The following is a 5,492-nucleotide window of genomic DNA, read 5'->3' as shown; positions in this document are numbered from 1 at the left end:
AAGACTCTAAAAAGTATAAAACTATTAAACTAAGGCTATATAGCTGCTATATTTTATACTATTATAAAAAGCGTCTTACTCTTACTATACTCGTTCTAAGTTATATACTATATCCTTTAGTATTTAAAGAAGTTTACTCCTATTAGTCTAGCTATTAGTCTAATTAATATAAATAGTAGGTATAATAGGGTTATTAGCCTCTCTTAGTACTATTTAGGTTAAGTACTATTATATCAAATATAGGTTTAGGCCTAGGAAATATTCTTAATATATATAGAATAAAGCTATTAATATAATATACTTAAATATCTTAGTTTTACTAGTCTTATTACTATTCGATTATTTAAATCGAATTAAGGGTATATAATTAACTTATTATTAGTTTCGACGCCGTGAAATTAACTAATTAGTAATTAATTAATTAAATTAATATAGCTATCCCTGTTAGTAAATATCTAAGAGTAAGGCTAGTTATAGAATATATATTACCTATTAGATTATAATACTCTTATTTATACTACTATTACTCCTAAACTACTTATAGTAACTAGACCTCAATAGAGCTAGATCTTTAGGCTCTTAATAGCTTTAAGCATTATTAGTAATATCCTTTATTGCTAGCTTATTAAAGCTAGCTTTACTAGGCTAAACGTCCTTTTATAGTCTATTACTATCGCTAGTAGTATAAAGATATTATAAGCTAGCTAACTAAGCGATAGGAAGGCCTTTTATTAATATAACTACTACTTGATTAGGTTCTTAACGCCTTAGATATCTATGCGTAGATATCTCTTAACCTCCGAGTCTTTATTAGCCGGTACGCACTTAGCGCTATCTGAAATCTATTATATATAGTAGCTATTATCTTCTAGCATTACTATCGCTACCTAAACTGCTATAGTTATTATTACCCCGCTTTATAGGTTACTAGTAGCGATTCTACGTCTTTTAGTACTTAGTAGGCTCTTTTTTAGTATTACTAACTAAGGTAATTAGTATTCTATAGTCTAATACTCTTCTAACTAAGTAAGGCTAAGCCTCGGGTATAGTATTATAGCTGTAGTATAGAGAAATAAGTCTTTTAGGTTAGTATAATAATCGTTAGCTTTTACTATACAGTTATTATAAAGAGTCTAAAATATATCCTTAAACTAATTACTAAAGCCTCGTAGCTATTCTGTATATAACCTCCCTAGATAGATATTAATTAAGAGGCTTAGGAGACTTAAAAGGCTGAGCTCCTCGAGATAGTAATTATCCTAGAAGGTTATTATATATTTTATAGACTATTAGAATCAATAGAGCCTATAGCCGTACTAGAATCGTTGGATAGGAGTATAGAATACCTATTATAGAGGTAGTCTTATAGATAAGGCCTTATATAGCCTTACTAAACTACCTCGTTAATTATAATAGTAGTAAACCCAAGAGTAGTTCTCATCCGAAGTATTATAATAAACCTTATTAACGAATATTCTATAGTTCTTAATCTAGTAAGTCCTTTCTTTAGATCTCTTTATATAAACTTAATCGGTATAAATAAATTGCCCATTATGCTATATTATAATAGGCGGGATATTAGATCTATATTTATTAAACTATAACTTAAGAGGTATAGGGGGACGGGCTTTAAATACCGTAAGGCTAATAATAGGTAATTAAGGTAGCAGAAAAGGGTAGTAAACTATATATTAAGGAGGATAGTAGATACTTTAGATTAATATACGAGGCAGATACTATAGATTGAATAGTTTTCTACTACTATTATTAGCTCCTAGATAGAAACTATTATACTAATCACTATAGTAGTTATTATAAAGGTATATAGGAATACGATATATATTATATAATTATAAGCTATAGGCCATATATTATAATAGTATACTACTAACTATTATAGTTAGACGTTATACGTTCGGTTCCTGTTATAGGCGTTAGTTAGTAGCTTATGCTTTTCTTTAAAAATATAGCTATAATCTTTTTTTTATTTTTCCTGAATTTCTATTCGTCTGGAACCGGACTAATACTACGCTAATTAATATTAGAGAATTAACTAATTCACTAAACCGGGGATATAAATTAACTATTTAAATTAATTTAATCGTAATGCTAATTACTAGTTGTTAATAATATATTATTCTAATAATCTTTAACTGGAAATATAAAGTAGATACTTCCTTATAACCTTATAGTTTAATATATTAAGGTCTTTAAAAATATAATACTCTAATTATTTAAGTCTACCTTTAGTACTTTATTACTTATAAGAGTCTTATTATAAATAGTCTTTTAGATATACTATATATTATATAAAGACTATAAATATACTTTATTATTAGTCTTAGACTTAGTATTTATCTAATAACTTACTTATATAATAATATAAACTAATATATAGAAAACGTAATATAATAAGATATATAATACCTAGTATAAGACTTTATAATAGTAAATATAGTATATTATTATATATATTAGACTATAAAATACCTTTTATGCCTTATATTATACGAATAAAATAATAACGAAAATATAATACTATAAAAGCAAAATATACTAATCATAGTTTTTAATTTCCCTTATTTTTGTACTTCTATTTATATACTTTTACTTATATTTATATATATATATAAATATATTATTTGTAATACTTATATAGTATATTTATATTTGTATATATATATATAACACTTACTAGTCTTCCTTTAAGTAAAATATAATTACCCTTATTATATTTCTCTGCTTATTTAATCTAACTAAGCCTTACTAGAAAGGTTTTTAGTGTCTTCCTGCCTCCTACCTCTCCGTATAGCCCTATATATAACACCACCGATATACGAGGTAAACGATAAGACCTTAAACCTCTTCGCGAGGAGATCTGCCGCCACTACGAAGAAGGCTTTTCCGACCACTTTATTTACGACTATATACGATAGTAAACAGGAATAATAATTAGCCGTACCTTACTATAGCGCCGGTGTAAGGCCTAGGGCCTCTCGTGCTAAATACGTATAGTTATATTAACGGATCTTATTCGACGTGTATATAAGCTTTTTTACGATAACCTCGACGATACCGAACTACTATAATAGCTATAGACCGAGGGCTTCCGGATATCGAAGTTCGGACTTAAAGGTATCCGAAAAAGTAATAAGTTATAGCGATAGCAGGATACGCCACTGATCGAGGAGGCTAAAGTAAAAGCTAAAGAGTTCTTTAAGGGTAATAATCCTGATATATCCTTTACGCGGGGGCTCGGTGCTATATAGCTCTATATATTTATACGGCAGAAAGGCTTTATAATTAGCCGCGATACTCTTTACCGTACCTTCTTAGAACTATTCCTAGAAGAGGTTACGGCCCGTATAAAGGAGATACGGTACTGTAGAAAGGGCTGGATAACGCCCGGGCCGAATTTTATTTAGTCTATTAACGCGTACGATAAGCTACTTCCCTTCGGCTTCGAGATTTACGCCGGTATTAACGCTTACGCCTAATTTATAACTTAGTTCTACGTTAGAGTATCGGCGTATACTGCTAGGAACGTCCTTACGTAGTATATCTACGTTATACGTTAGACTGGATTTCTCCCGCGGTTTATTCGGTTAGATCAGGGTAAAGAGACGATACTCTTAGCCGGTGTATACTAGTATATATCTGTATAGTCGCATATAAAGAAGAACGTAGCCGGCGAGGATATTCTGATTAAGTTTAAAGACTGCTAGATATTTAGGAAGAGTATCTATAATTAATGTATTAAGGTATAGTGGAATAGACTCTATTAGTTCTATTCGGTATATTAGAGGGTAAGTAAATATTATACTCTGCTACTTTATTAGTATTATACTCCTTTACTAACGTGTATCTAGGAGTATTTTATTTACCTCTCCGAAAACGGCCTTTTTAATAACTATTCGATTACCGACCGTATTACGCTACTTTACGTGTATATACCACTTATACGTACTAACTTCACACGATGTATACGGGTCTATAATAGCCACTATATCCGCATATAGCATTCTCGGCCGTATATTATCACTAGTAAGCCTTAGGTGCTTTACTACTAGGCTAAATAGGATTTCCGGGTATAGCCGGATCCTATACGGCTTCGTATACTCGAAAACGCCCTTATAGAAGATCTTTAATAGCTTAATATATATCTGCCTACGAATATTATAGCAGTATACTTAGCGCTCAAGTCTACCATGGATAGCCTCTAAGAGATACTAACTATAAACGGTAAAGAGTATCCTACGCTTCCTTTATATAGTTATATACGTAATAGTCTAAATACGTATATAGCCGCGAAGACTAAACCCTAGCTTTTATTACTACCCGCGCCTTATAGTGGTATCGCGGCTATAAAGGACCTACTCGAAAAGAAGGGCTTAGATATAGAATAGGCTATAATAGGAACTAATAAGACTAATTTAGCCTTTTCGGATATAGAAAGCGAGGGTAGTAATTAATTCTAATCTAAGACTCCTTCTAATCTAAGGCTCTATATCGGAAGGTATTAAAAATACACGCTTCCGGCCGCGAAGATCTATTATTAACGCTAGTACCTTACTTTTACCCGCCTCCTCCTATTCCTCCATGCTATAATCCTCCTCTTCTATATAAGCCTACGCGTTAGTGTCCGGTACTATCTCGGTCTTTACTACTAGCGGCTCGGTCTTGACTACCTATAGCTTAGTATACGTTACCGGCTCGGTCTTAACCGTTACCTTTACGGCTCATTTCCCTTTCCCCTTTCCGGTCTACTTCTTCGCACGGGTCCCCTTTCCGACTTCCTTCTTTATAGCGATCGGTACCTCCTTATCGTTATTATTTTACGTCGTATCGTTATATTTACTCGAGGTTAGCTTTAGCGGGTTAGGGACCTCGGTCTTTTGGAGGAAGGTAAGATAATAATTCTTTATCAGACTAAGACCCGATTCGCGTAGAAATGTATAGAGCGTTATAGTATTATACGCCTTATTTCGGAAGAAGATAACGGTTTTCGGATTCTTTTAATCGTATAGAAAGACCGTAAGGTCCTAGTTAAACTAGTATTTATCGGATATAAACTAGCTTATAAGGTAGCGTATAAAGTCTTAGTAACTCGGAAAAGTCTAGTCTAGTATAATCGAAACGCGGCCGGTAATTTTTTATCCTCTAATCTTTATAAACTTTAAGATATCCACGCCGCTAATATCTTAAACGTAGTACTCGCCGCTATATAGGCTAATACTAATCTCCTTTATAGCCTACGGCTGCTTTTCTTTCCGTGTTAATTAAATACTAGCCCTACGTTACGCCTCGCCGGTTTAAAACGTAGTTAGAAGCACTCTACCCTATATCTACGCCTACGCGACGGCGCCGGGTATATAAAGCGCCTTCGGTTCCGTTTCTTCGCGCTTTAAGCGGGGAGGAGTATCTACGGTTAAGTCGATAACCGTATCGTCGTCGTTAATAGGAGTGTTAAGAGGAGGTGTTAATTCGTTCTT

This window comes from Sodiomyces alkalinus (genome assembly GCF_003711515.1).
Source record: "Sodiomyces alkalinus F11 unplaced genomic scaffold SODALscaffold_2, whole genome shotgun sequence".
Classification (NCBI taxonomy): Eukaryota; Fungi; Ascomycota; class Sordariomycetes; order Glomerellales; family Plectosphaerellaceae; genus Sodiomyces; species Sodiomyces alkalinus.
Note: the sequence above shows the minus strand (reverse complement) of the source record.